We start from the raw sequence: 15,105 nt of genomic DNA, 5'->3' as shown, positions 1-15,105 counted from the left end.
CAGCAATAATTTGCCAGACGAGCTGTTGATGGCTGGTTCAATTCCAATTCTTTTAAGGAATTTGGACGCGTATTTGAATAGGAAGGGATTAGAGAGACATGAGTCAAGTGCATGCAATCGTGGCTGAATCAGTTGAGCTTATATGTTTGGAATGAACGAGTTCGACCGAGGACTTTGCTTTATCTAATGGCTCTATGATATTGCAGGTGAAATGATAAAAAAAATCAATAAAATATTGAAGTAAAATTGTCTGAAGTGCAATTCAAACAACTTCGGATAATTTTATTTTAATTACCTTTTTATTTATGTTTTTCCCTGTTCTGTACCGTACCTCTTATTTCTTGACAGTCTCTCATTCTGTCGCTTCCCACACTGTCAATCCAGCTTTCCTCTCCTCTTCCCCCTTTGCTACGCTTCTCCCCTGTTTTCAATTTTGCATCTGCTTCACCCATCCCCCACATATTTTGTCACATAGCACTAGCTTCAGCCTTGGTCATTCACGGCTCCTAATCTCCCTTTTATCTCTCCGTGCACTGTCATTATCACCTTTGCATCAGAAGCCTTGACTCACCTTCTCTCAGCCTGGTGTAAATAGCTCCCTAATTCTCCCCTTTTTTGTCTTTAACAAAGGGTCAGTTAGACTCGAAACGTTAGCTCTTTTCTCTCCTTGCAGATGGTGGCAGAACTGCTGAGATTTCCCAGCATTTTCTCTTTTGGTTTCAGATTCCATCATCTGGATGCCTTTCCATCTTGGAGTGGAATTCCTTCTTTTGAGCTTCTTGCTTCAATTGGTTGCAGGTCTGGCGTGCGACTGGTGATTCAGCAGACCATGAGGTGTTGGCCACTGACGTGGAGCCTTCGGCCAGGCGGATCTCGTAGGGGAGCTGTTGGTCTCGGAAGGCAGTCAAAAAAGTCAGAATATGTAACTTAATTAAGACACTGTACAGCATCGTTAGATTGTTTTACGCTCGCGTCTGCATGTGTGCTGGTGTTTGTACGTGGACTTGATCTATCACTACTCGAGATTTCCTTTCGCTAATATCTGCCTCACGTTATAAGCGTTCCAATTCAAATGTTCTATCTTTCCCGTCCTTTATTTCTCTCTCTCCTCCATCATCGACCTCAATATTTCCACCTGTCATTTACTAAAACTTCCTCCCCCAGGTAAACCACGTTCCTTGATCCACAACTCTGACTGCTTTACACACGCGAGGACGTAATTATTTCGCATATATTGCATTTTTGGTTGGCCCTTTCATGTACTGTGTGGACTGTCCTTTTGTTTGCTCTTGTCGGAGCGCATTTTTAGAGTAACTGGAAAAGTATTCAGCACTCTCTCTCTCTCTCTCTCTCTCTCTCTCTCACGCGGTACCGTTATTTTATCTCTTTGACTTGCTTTCTTACCTCCGGGGTCCCCTCTCGCATTGGACAGTCCGACTCAATGCCTTGGTTTTCGTCAACCGAGAAACCACGTATCCAGGACGCCTTTGGTGAGTCCAACTCAGCCAGTGGTGGCTCCAAGTCTAAAACCATCCTTAAATGTGCTATCTCTGAAACATTCCAGAGACGGTTGTTCCCTTCCCTTGGGCTTTGCTCTAATGCCACGCAAGAGTTCACTGAACCCTGTCCCTGCTTTATTTATTCTCTTAGAATGAGTTTCTATGTAGGATTACTTAAGTCACGATAGTTACCGCGATCATATTCGATCCGAATGCCGGTGCTTGTGTGATCGACAGATTCGGGGTCCTCTCACACAAAAGGGCCAATTGAGCGCTCGAAATGAAGAGAAACAACTTCATGGCGCTGGCGGCTACGCCTCCTAGGAATCTTCAGAATCCCACTCAGTCGCCTGGTACCGGGACGGGCCCCATAGGTTTACTGTCGTGGAAATTAAATTGACTTGACTCAACTCTTAGCAAGGGCAAAGAAAGGAGCTTTATTTAAATTCAGCAGAATTGACCCCAGCACTTTCATCTCAATGCCTCAATATCAGGGTTATCTGAGCATTGTTCAGATACTTGCCTTATACTGTTTCTTATCTAACACTCAAGGAAAACCACTGGGAAAACTCAAGTTGTTGTTCTCTCATCCCCTGGTCTTGGACATAACAGATTTTTTCTTCTTTCACTGTGTCCGACTCTCGCAAGATCGAGTTGAATGTTTGCAAAATTGAAACAGCGACAAGCTGGCCGCAAACCTCACCAAAGTATTGTTTACAAAGCTCAGCACAGCATTAAATGTTCCAAAATCATTCTCTTTCAAATTCCACACTGAATGGATAATTTTCCATAACAGTAACTAATAGGATTCATGATGGCACAGCGATAGATGTCATCTGAATGGACTTCACTCAGGCTTTCGACAAGTTTTCCCATGGGAGACTGATTAGCATGGTTAGATCTCAGCGAATATAGGGAGAAGTAGGCATTTGAATATTGAACTAGCTGAACGGTAGAAGGAAGAGTGTGGTGGCCGAGGGTTGCTTTTCAGACTGGAGGCCTGTGACCAGTGGAGTGCCAAAAGGATCGGTGCTGGGTCCTCGACTTTTCGTCGTTTTTATAAATGATATGGATGTGATCATATGAGGCATTATCAGTAAGCATGCAGATGACATCATCATTGGATGTGTCATGGACAGCAAACGAATGTTACCACAGATTACAACAAGATCTTTGTCAGATGGGCCAATCGGCTGAGAAGGGGCAGGTGATTAATTAAGGTGAATGCGAGGTGCTGCATTTTGGGAAAGCAAAACTCAGCAGGACTTTTCCACTTAACGGTCAGGACATATGGAGTGTTGATGAACAAAGATACCATGGAGTGCACGTTCATAGCTCCTTGAAAGTGTAGTCGCTGGTAGATAGGATAGTGAACAATGCGTTTGTTATCCTTTGCTTTATTGCTCAGAAAATTGCGTCCATTTTGCGGCTGTCCTGGACATTGCTTCGTTCCCTTTCGGAATATTGCGTACAATTCTGGTTTCCTTCCTACCTAATTCATGCGGTGAAACTTGAGAGGGTCCAGAAAGGATTTACAAGGATGTTGCCAGGGTTGGAGGCTTTGAGCTACAGGGAGAGGCTGAACTGGTTGGGGCTATTTTGCCTCGAGCGTTGGAGGCTGAGGGGTGACCTTATGGAGGTTTCCAAAGTTAGGAGGGTCATGGATAGGAAAAATAGCCAAAGTATTTTCCATGACGTGTGAGAGTCCAGAATTAGAGGGCACAAATTTAGGGTGAGAGTTGGATGAAATGAGAGAAATCTCAGTGGCAACTTTTTCACGCAGAGGATTGTACGTGTATAGAATCAGCTGCCAGAGGAATTGGTGGGGGTTGGTACAATTGCAGCATGTAAAATGCATTTTGAAGAGTATATGAATAGGAAGGGTTAGGAGGGTTATGGGCTGGCTGCTGGCAGGTGAACTAGATAACTTTGGGATATCTGGACGGCATGGGCGGCTTGGACCGAAGGCCTAGTTTCCTTGCTGGATATCTCTATGATTCTACGATTGCATGACTAGTTCACCACAGATCACACCAAATGGCCGCCTTTCCAAAGTCCGCAATTTCCCCTCCTACCTGGTTGATGAAGCCCTCCCAAACATCTCGTCCATTTCCTGTACCTTCACATTCGAAACACACTCCTCCAACCCCAAAAAAGGGCAGGGATTCCCTGGTTATCACCCTCCACCCCCAGCTACCTCTGCAGATTACATACAACCTTGGCCATTTATGCCACCTACAAACGGAACACAACACCAGAGATATTGGCCGTTTCTTTTGCCACCACAGGAATTGCAAAACCTATGCCCACACATCCCGCCAACCAGGGTCCACAGCCACAAAGCTGCCTGCCACATCATCAGTCTTTTACCGCCATTTCCTTACATGTCAGTTACTGTATCCATTGCCCCAGACGCAGTCTCATCTGCGTTTCGAAGACGGGATGCTGACTCGAAGAGCGCTTCAGGACTCCTGCACCAAACACGTCTTGGCCAAAAACTACCCTCCCACTCCACCGAGGACATGCCGGTCCTGGGCCTCCTACATCGCCACTCCCTTACCACCTGACTTTTGAGAAAATACACCTAATTTTCAGCCTCGGGAAACACCAGGTCCATGACATCAATATAGATTTCACCAGTTTCCCCATATCCCCTCCCCCCACCTAATCCCAGCTTCAAATTTCCATCGCAGCACCGCGCTCATGGCTTGTCCTACCTGTCCATCCTGCTTCCCTCTGACTTATCACAAGTTCCCCCACTTCCATCTACCTTTGGCACTCTCAGCTGCGTTCCCCCCAGCCCCACGCCCCTGCCATTTAACCTCTCCACCCGCGAGTCTCAAACCCTCAACACTAATGAAGGGCTTTTGCTGAAACTTCGATTTTCCTGCTTGTCGGAAGATGCCTGAACTGCTGTCCTTTTTGAGGAATATGTTCCTGACTAATCTCCAGCATCTGCAATTCTCCCTTTCAACGACGTCATTGAAGCAGTATTTTGAGTGCCAGCTTCATTTTATTTGTGTATTTCACGCTCTGTCCGCCCATAAATCTCAGGCACGACATCTGACCTTGTTCTTGATTGCAGATGCTGCTTGACATATACTGTTTTAATGACAACATTTTTAATATGTAAGTGTTATCTCGATTCTGTACCTTCATTCACAGTGTTATAACCTATCAACTGTGCATTAGCAGGAGTTAGCTGCAGTTTCCCACATATCAAAAAAAAATCTCCACATTACTGTTGATTCCTACAAGAATTCACTGTGCAAGAAAGAGAAAAGAACACCCTTAGTAACTTAAGAACAGCTGATGTTAAAAATCCCCACCTTCAACTGCTGCGGTCAGATCGACTTGACCCGTCCTTCTCCTGAGGAGTGCCGTGAGTTTAAAAAATGCTCTGACACAGATTCATGGGTTTTAATGAACAGATTCAACATTGGTGTAAAATTTGCCACCCTTCTTATTAAGTTGTGTTCGAAATGTGAACAGTTCTTAATCATACCAATCTAAGTGTGTAGAAAGTTCATGATTATCCTGCTGCATTCCTGCCCATTCCCCGTGAGAATTAACTGTCTTCTATAGAACATAGAACATAGAAAAATACAGCGCAGTACACGCCCTTCAGTCCTCGATGTTGCGCCGATCAAAGCCTACCTAACCTACACTAGCCCAATAACCTCCATATGCTTATCCAATGCCCGCTTAAATGACCATAAAGCGGGAGAGTTCACCACTGCTACTGGCAGGGCATTCCATGAACTCACAACCCGCTGAGTAAAGAATCTACCCCTAAAATCTGTCCTATACCTACCACCTCTTAATTTAAAGCTGTATCCCCTAGTAACAGCTGACTCTATTAGTAGAAAAAGGTTCTCACTGTCAACCCTATCTAAACCCCTAATCATCTTGGACACCTCTATCAAATCTCCCCATAACCTTCTTTTTTCCAATGAGAACAGGCCCAAGTGCCTCAGCCTTTCCTCATACGATCTTCCTACCATGCCAGGCAACATCCTGGTAAACCTCCTCTGCACTCGTTCCAATGCCTCCACGTTTTTCCTATAGTATGGCGACCAAAACTGCACACAATACTCCAGATGAGGCCGCACCAGAGTCTTATACAACTGCAACATGACCTCAGGACTCCGGAACTCAATTCCCCTACCAATAAAACCCAATACACCATATGCCTTCTTCACAGCACTATTTACCTGGGTGGCAACTTTCAGACATCTGTATACATGGACACCAAGATCCCTCTGCTCATCCACACTACCAAGTAGCCTACCATTAGCCCAGTAATCCATCTTCTTGTTACTCCTACCAAAGTGAATGACTTCACACTTAGCTACATTGAACTCCATTTGCCACCTTTCTGCCCAGCTCTGCAACTTACCTATATCCCGCTGTAACCTGCCACATCCTTCTTCGCTGTCCACAACTCCACCGACTTTCGTGTCATCCGCAAACTTGCTCACCCAGCTTTCAAGCCCCTCCTCTAGATCATTTATAAAAATGACAAACAGCAATGGTCCCAAAACAGATCCTTGTGGAACACCGCTCGTAACTGCACTCCAAGATGAACCTAGTCCATCAACTACTACCCTCTGTCTCCTTCCAGCCAGCCAATTCCTAATCCAAACCTCTAATGCACCCTCAATGCCATACCTCCGTAGTGTTTGCATTAGCCTACCATGGGGTACCATATCGAACGCCTTGCTAAAATCCATATACACCACATCTACTGCTTTACCCTCGCCCACTTCCTTGGTCACCTTCTCAAAGAACTCAATAAGGTTTGTGAGGCACGACCTGCCCATCACAAAACCATGCTGACTATCCTTGATCACATTATTCCTATCCAGATGTTCATAAATCCTATCCCTTGCAATTCTCTCCAAGACTTTGCCCACAACAGAAGTGAGACTCACTGGCCTATAGTTACTCGGGCTATCCCTACTCCCCTTCTTGAACAAGGGGACCACATTCGCTATCCTCCAATCTACTGGCACTATTCCCGTACACAATGACGACATAAAAATCAAGGCCAATGGCTCCGCTATCTCTTCCCTAGCTTCCCAGAGGATCCTAGGATAAATGCCATCAGGCCCAGGGGACTTATTTATTTTCATCCTTTCCAGTATTCCCCAGACCTCTTCACTATATACCTCAAGGTCATCCATTCTAATCACTTGTGGCTCAGTATTCACATCAGCAACAGTGTCCTGTTCCTGTGTGAATACTGGCGAAAATTATTGATTTAGTGTCTCTCCAATCTCCTCCGCCTCCACGCACAACTTCCCACTACTATCCTTGACTGGACCGATACCTACCCTAGTCATCCTTTTATTCCTGACATACCTTTAGAAAGCCTTTGGGTTTTCCCTAGTCCTACCAAGTAAGGAATTTTCATGTCCCCTTCTCGCTGCTCTTAGCTCTCTCTTTAGATCCTTCCTGGCTACCTTATAACTCTCAATCGCGCCAACTGAACCTTCACGCCTCATCTTTACATAGGCCGCCATTTTCCGTTTCACAAGGGATTCCAATTCCTTATTAAACCACGGCTCCCTCACAAGACCCTTTCCTCCCTGCCTGAATGGTACATACTTACCAAGGACGCCCAATAGCTGTTCCTTGAACAATCTCCACATATCATTTGTGTTCTTCCCTTGAAGCCTATTTTTCCAATCCACGCATCCTAAGTCATGCCTCACCGCATCATAATTTCCCTGATCCCAGCTATAACTCTTGCCCTGCAGTGCACACTTATCCCTCTCCATCACTAGAGTAAAAGTCACCGAGTTGCGGTCACTGTCCCCGAGGTGCTCACCTACCTCCAAGTCTAACACCTGGCCTGGTTCATTACCTAGAACCAAATACAGTATAGCCTCACCTCTTGTTGGCCTGTCTACATATTGTGTCAGGAAACCCTCCTGCACACATTGGACAAACACCGACTCATCTAATGAACTCGAGCTATACCTTTCCCAGTCAATATCTGGCAAGTTAAAGTCCCCCATAACAACCACCTTGCTACTTTCACTCTTCTCCTGAATCATCCGCGCAATACTTTCCTTTACTTCTCTCGGACTATTAGGAGGCCTGTAGAAAACTCCTAACAGGGTGACCTCACCTTTCCTATTTCTAACCGCGGGCCAAACTACCTCAGATGGCAAGTCTTCCTCCATTGTCATTTCCACCGCTGTAACACTATCCTTGACAAGCAATGCCACACCTCCCCCTCTTTTACCCCCATCTCTGACCCTGCTAAAACATTTAAACCCTGGAACCTGCCACAACCATTCCTGCCCCTGCTCTACCCACGTCTCTGTAATGGCCACAACATCGAAGTCCCAGGTACCAACCCACGCTGCAAGTTCACCTACCTTATTTCTTATACTTCTGGCATTGAAGAATACACACTTCAAGCCACCTTCCTGTTTACAGGCACTCTCCTTCGAGATCGATGCCTTGTTCCTAACCTCCCTACACTCAAGGTCCTGTACCCTAAAGCTACAGTCCAGGTTCCCATGCCCCTGCAGAGTTAGTTTAAACCCTCCCGAAAAACACTAGCAAAACTCCCCCCTGGGATACTGGTGCCCCTCAGGTTCAAGTGTAGACCATCCTGTTTATAGAGGTCCCACCTTCCCAAGAAAGAACCCCAGTTGTCCAGAAACCGGAAACCCTCCCTCCCGCACCATCCCTGTAGCCACGCATTTAACTGTTCTCTCTCCCTATTCCTCGACTCTCTATCACGTGGCACAGGTAACAAACTAGAGACAACAACTCTGTTCGTTCTAGCTCTGAGCTTCCAACCTAGCTCCCTGAAAGTCTGCCTAACATCCTCACCCCTCTTCCTACCTATGTCGTTGGTGCCAACGTGGACCACGATCTGGAGCAGCTCCCCCTCCCCGTTAGGGTCCAGGAAAACACGATCAGAGACATCATGTACCCTTGCACCTGGGAGGCAACATACCAATCGTGAGTCTCTGTCGCCCCCGCAAAACGGCCTATCTGTGCCCCTCACTATTGAGTCCCCAATATCTATCGCTCTACCTTTCTCCACCCTTCCCTTCTGAGCAACGGGGACAGGATCCGTGACAGAGGCCTGAACCTCGTTGCTTACTCCTGGTAGATCATCCCCCCCACAAGTATCCAAAACGGTCTACTTGTTCTTGAGGGGAATGATCGCAGGGGGTCCCTGCACTGGCTGCTTCCTCCCACTCCCCCTCACTGTCACCCATCTCTCCTTAACTTTCGGAGTAACTACTTCCCTAAAGCTCTGATCAATGACCACCTCTGCCTCCCGAATGATCCGCAGTTCATCCAACTCCAGCTCCAGTTCCCTAACACGGTCTTGGAGGAGCTGGAGATGGGTGCACTTCTTGCAAGTGTAATCACCAGGGACGCTAATGGCTTCCCTCACCTCATACGTGTTGCAAGAGGAACATTGCACTGCCTTCGCTTCCATCCCTCTAAAAGATAAACTTTAAACAACTAGATCTAAAGAAACAAACAAGCAAAATGCAGCACTTACCTGCTTACCTTCTGATTGGTTAAAGATAGTTCCTTACGGGAGAATGTGTCACTGTATCGATGATGTCAAAATGCAGCCGCATTGTCTGGGACACATAAATCGTTTCATGTCCGGCTTTTCCTCGAAGAGTAACATTTATCTAGGACCCATTCCAGTGCAGGTTTACTGTGAAATCACACGTTCTTCATTTCATATATAACACATCATATCATCACATTTACTGAAAGCTAAACATCGTGGTATGTCCGAAATTCCAGGTGCATTTATTAAAATGAATGTCAGTCAAAACAGCTGTCTCCGTCGTCCTGCCCTGATTGGTCGTGACGAGATTATCAAATGTAGCTTCCTAAAGCATACTTTATTGGCAAACAATCGAAATATCTCCAAGGAGGCATATCGACGTGTTCAAATCATCTCACATTTCTCGACTTTAATTGTAATCTGGGTGGATACTACATTCAAAGGTTCTCCTAAAGTACATAAGAAACAAGTTCTTTCATTGTGATTGTCACTTTGAACAACTATTTCATAACTTTATTTGTAAAACAGGAAGTTCCTTGGTAGATTTTAACTTGCAGGGTTACTGGGATAGACCAACACCTGACACTTGCTCTAAAGAGAGCCAATATGACCCAGATTCCTCTGCTCCTCCACACTGCCAGGAATCCTTTAACCCTGTGTTCTGCATTGAAAGTCGCACTTCCAAAGTGAACGACTCCACACTTTTTCGGGTTTATCTCCATCTGCCACATATGGCAATGTTTCATTGCAATCCACAACAGCCAATTACACTATCGACAACTCCAACAACCTCCATGTCATCGGCAAACTTACTACCTCACCTTTCTTCTTCCTCATCCAACGCATTCATAAACATCGCAAAGAGCAGAGCCCCCCTCACCGATCCCTAACGAATATCACTGTAAACCGACGTCCACGATGCCCTATCCAATACTCTTCAGTGTGCACTTGATGGTCACTGTTTGTGAGTAAATGTTTTTATCTAATTTATTAAGCCTGCCAAAGTAAACGTTGACAGATGAAAATTAACTCAGTATGTCCTGCATTATTTTATCGCTTTGGAAAGTTAAGGAAATACTTCTACCCCTAAATTATCGTCCTACATTAAAAAAGGTAATCATGGTGAAGGAAAAAACGGACGTCAATCAGTACATGGTATAGATTTCGTGAAGGATTGAAACATTTCAAATCTGTCGCTTCTGTCTCTTCATGTATTCTCCACTCGCCAATATGTTTACTTATCATGAATAAAATTAACAGCTATAGTCAATGTTCTAAAACATTTATCATCTGCATGGCTGCCAAAATGTCACAGCAGATCGGATGATTGTTTGAGTCATTTCCAACACAAGGAATGAATGAATGGCTTCTCACCGGTGTGAACACACAGGTGCCTCAGCAGCGTGGCCGCCTGAGAGTATCCTTTCCCACACATACAGCAATTTTCCTACAGAGTGGTGCAAGTGTGGAATGAGCTGCCAGAGGGAGGGGTAGAGGCTGGTATAAGCACAAAGTTTATAATGCATCAGGATTGGTAAATAAGTAGGAAGGGGTGAGAGAGATATGGGCCAAATGCTGACAGATGAGATGAAACTTATTCATGGTATATTGTCAGTGTGGACAAGTTGGACTGAAGGATCTGATTCTGTGTATTCAATTTCTATGAATCTCTCTCTCCCTCTGTCTCTCTCTCGGTCATGTCTCGCTGCGATCTTATCACAGTTCAGACAGGAAGGTGAGATTAGGGCTGTGGTCAGTGGAATTTGGATTCCTCCAACTTCTAACCATTTTTACATAATCATATCCCTAGGGGTGGGTAAAATGAAGTCTACTCTTGTACTGGCAGACTTCGAGTTTGTCCCATGCAGTGAAGGTGTGTGTGTGACAAAAACATGGGGGGTGTGTAAGATGGGGAGTGGGAGGATGTATGTGAAAAACATGCAGAGGCTGTGTGAGACCTTACAGGGAAGATGTATATGATCAGACAGGTAGCGCATGTGTGACAAAAACAGGCAGGATGTCCTCAAATATCAGAGAGGTTTTAGATTATTTATTTATGTTCGGACTTGCCATTGAATGTTTTGATAAACAGTTTGCATATTCAGCTGCCATTTTATTTGTTTCTGGAAGTATTAGCATGAAATAAATTAAATATAATCCCTCTGCACTGACCCTCCGACAGTGTCCCAAGCACCCACTGTCCCAACACTGAACGGGCGACGATGGCACTTACTCAGCACTGAACCTGTGACTCTACCCTCTCGCTCAGTACTGACCCTCCATCAGTGCCTGCTCCCTCAACACTAACCCTCTGACTGTGCCCACTACCTCAGAATTGATTCTATTACAGTGACCGGTCCTTCAGCACTAACCATCTGAGAGTTTCTACATCCTCAGTCCTGATGCTCTGACAGCGTCAGCTCCCTCAGCACTAACCTCCAAAAGCGCCTGCCCCTTCAGCACTAACCTTTTGCACTGCAAAGAGAAAGCGTTGTTCCGTCAGTTCCGGTCCTCTGACAATGCAAACTTTCTTGGCTCCCTCATTAGAGACTGGTCCTGGTGTACTACTTTAATCACTTGCACAGTGTTCAGAAGTTTCGAAGCAGCCAAAGATATCATCTGTGAATTGCTGAGCCAAATGATAATAGCAGTCTCCTGCGAGTGAGGGAAACAGAGCGAGGTGAGCAGTAAAAGTATTTGTCACTCTCAACTTTGATGAATTCCTGCCTCATCCTCAACACAGGTCCATAAACTGCGGCCAGACAGCCTCTTATTAACAGTCACAGGCCACATTGGATTTGTTACTGGATTTGGATTGGCCCGGTGTTATATGTGAAGGTAGGTGAGCAATTTGGTGATCGTGAACACAGTTCTGTATGTATACGTAAGCAAAAGAATGCGATAGTTATGTCCTCCAGGGAGAGAGTAAATCTGAGGGAAAGGCAATTAGAATGAAATTTGGCAAGATTTAGTTTGCACTAGATGTGGAATGAAACGGATGGAATGAGCACAATTGAAATGTGGAGCTTATTCAAGGAACTGATATTGTATGTACTTGATGAGGATGCACCTGTCAGTTATGAAGGAAGTTGTCGAGCGAAGCGGCCGTGGCTTACTAAGGAACTTGAAGCTCATGTCAAGAGAAAGTAGGAGGCTTATTTTAGCATTTGACGTGAAGGTTCAGTTAGGGCGATTGAGAGTTACAAGTTAGTTAGGAACGACCTGTACAGAGTCTCATGTCATAAAAGGCAGGAGAGGACATGAGAAGTTGCTTGCGGATAGAATCTTAGAAAACCCTAAGGCTTTCCACGTGTGTGTGAGGAATCAAAGAACGACTAGAGTAAGATTAGGACTAGTCAAAGAGAGTAGTGATGAATTGTGTGTGGGGTCATAGGAGGTAGGAAGCCGCCAAACAAATATTTTTCGTTAGTATTCATATTGGTTTAAGACAATATTGTCGAGGAGAACCTTAGATACAGGTTACTAGCCTGGATGGAAATGTGATTTACAAGGAGGATTTTATAACAATTCTGGAAGGTTTGAAAATAAGTAAACCCCTGAGTCGGCTGGGATCTATCCAACGATTTCCTGGGAAGCCAGTGGGGAGATTGCAGAGCCTTTGCCTTTGATCTTTATTTCGAGATTGTCTACAGGAATAGCACTCGAAGATTGGAGGATAGCAAAAGTTGTTCCCTTGTTGAAGAAGGGGAATACAGATGACCCAAGTAATCAGAGCCCAGTAAGCCTTACCTTTCTTGTATGAAAAAAATATGGAACTGAGTATGTGACATTGCATGTATAATCCATCAGCCAGCAATAATTTGATTTCAGAGGGTCAACATGGTTTCGTGAGTTTTTCGAGATGGTGACCAAGCATGTGGATGAGGGTAGCCATTTGATGTGGTGCACATGACGTCTGTAAAGCCTTTGATAAGCTTCCACATGGTAGGCTGTTGGAGAAAATGCAGAGGCATGTGATTGACGATGAATTCGCAGTTTGGATTAGAACCTGGCTTTGTGTGAGAAGGCAGCAAGTGGTGGCTAATGAAAAATATTCATTCTGGAATCCGGTTACGAGTGATTTGGCACAAAGATCTGTTTTGGGATCACTGTTGTTTGCCATTTTCGTAAATGACTAAGACGCAGGCATAAGTAGATGGGTTAGTAAGCTTGCAGATAACGCTAAAGTTGGTGGAGTAGTGGACAGCGCAGAAAAATGTTGCAGGTTGCAGGGACGCTTGGACAAACTGCAGAATTGGTCTTAGAGGTGGCAAATGAAGTTCACTGAAGCTAAATGTGAGGTGACTCACTCTTGAGAAAAATAACAGGAAGGCAGAATACTGAGTTAATGGAAAGATTCTTGGTAATGTGGATGTGCAGAGTGACCTTGGAGTCCATGTACATAGTTTCCAGCCAGGATGATTTTCCTTTGGATTACTGATAGTGTCGAAACAGGCCTTGAGGCCCAACAAGGATACACCGAGCCGCCGAAGCGCGACCCATTTTCCTACACTTTCCCCTTTACCTCAACTTCACATTTTTTTGGATTGTGAGGGCAAAACCGAGCATCTGGCAGAAACCCACGGAGAGAATGTGCAAAGTCCACATCGAGAGCCGCTAGAAGCGAGAATTGAACGTGGGTCTGCAGTACTGTAATACAACAGGATGCACCACTGTGCTACTGCGAAAGAGTGCATTGCTGTCGATTTCATTGGTACAGGAATGAGTTCCTGAGCTACAATTTCATGCTGCGACTATACAAAACACTTGTGTGGCTCCACTTCGAATATTTTGAACTGCCTGGTCGCCCCATTCCAGGAAAGATGTGGAAGCATTTGAAAAGTTGCAGATGAGATTTAACAAGATATTGCATGTTCTGGAGGAAAAGTCTTACCAGGAAAATCTGAGAGACTTGGGTCTGTCCTCATTGGAAATAAGAAGTCTGAGAGCGGATTTGATATAGAGTTATAAGTTTTTGCAAGGTTTTTTAAACTCAGGTTGAGGTTCAGGGTGTAGGTCTGCTCCCTGAGCTGCAGGTTTGAATGAAACATGCAGCTCAGCGATCAAACCTACTCCCGAGAATTATAAGAGGATTAGATAGGGTAGACTGTGGAAGTCCTTTACTAAGGAAGATGATGTCAACTTGTACGAGTGGTCATAACTACAAATTGAGGATTTATAGGTTGCAGCCGGATGTCAGAGGCAGGCTCTTTGTTTAGAGAGTAGTAAGGGTGTGGAATGCCCGGGCTGTCAATGTCGTTAACTCAGCTAAATTATGGAGATTTAAACAATCCTTGGATAAACACATGGAGGATGATGGGATAATATAGGGGGATGAGCTTAGTTCACAGGTCGGTGCAACATCGAAAGCCAAAGGGCCTGGGCAGCGCTGTATTGTTGTATTGATCTATGTTCTAAAGCTAAATCTCCTCATCGGGGGCCTCCAACCCATGGCATCAATTAGGATTTCACCAGTTTCCACATTTCTCCTCCCCCACCATCCCTCACTTCAAAACCTCCAGCTCAGCACCGTGCTTATGACCTGTCCCATCTGTGCCATTTCCTTCCCAACCATGTGCATCACCCTCCTCTCCAAACTATCAACTTTACAACCTTCTCCGTGCACCTAGTGCTTGCCCACCCACCCAACCTGTCACGATCCATTTCCATATTCCGCTGTCCTCATCGCAAAATGTCCTCCCACCCATTGTGTATCGTCAGTAAAACTGGGCACATTTCACTCTGCCAATTCCACCAAATCATTAAGGCAGATATAAATCATTGCAGTCCTATGACTGATCATTCCACCATTTTACTAATTACATCTTTACAACTTGAAAAATTCGCAAGAATCCAGATTATGTGTCTTCCATGAAATAAACAACGGACAATCCTGGTCTTGTTTTAACACAACACCGTGAACCTATACATTGTGTAATGGCTTTTGATATGGTCTCTTATGGAATGACTACTAACATTTGATCAACTCTGCCTGTAATATGATCAAAGAACTCTGGCAAAGTTCTCAAGTGTTTTTCCTTTCAA

Source organism: Hemiscyllium ocellatum, chromosome 13 (assembly GCF_020745735.1).
Source record: "Hemiscyllium ocellatum isolate sHemOce1 chromosome 13, sHemOce1.pat.X.cur, whole genome shotgun sequence".
Lineage (NCBI taxonomy): Eukaryota > Metazoa > Chordata > Chondrichthyes > Orectolobiformes > Hemiscylliidae > Hemiscyllium > Hemiscyllium ocellatum.
The sequence above is the reverse complement of the archived record's forward strand: the minus strand, read 5'-3'. Positions refer to the sequence as shown.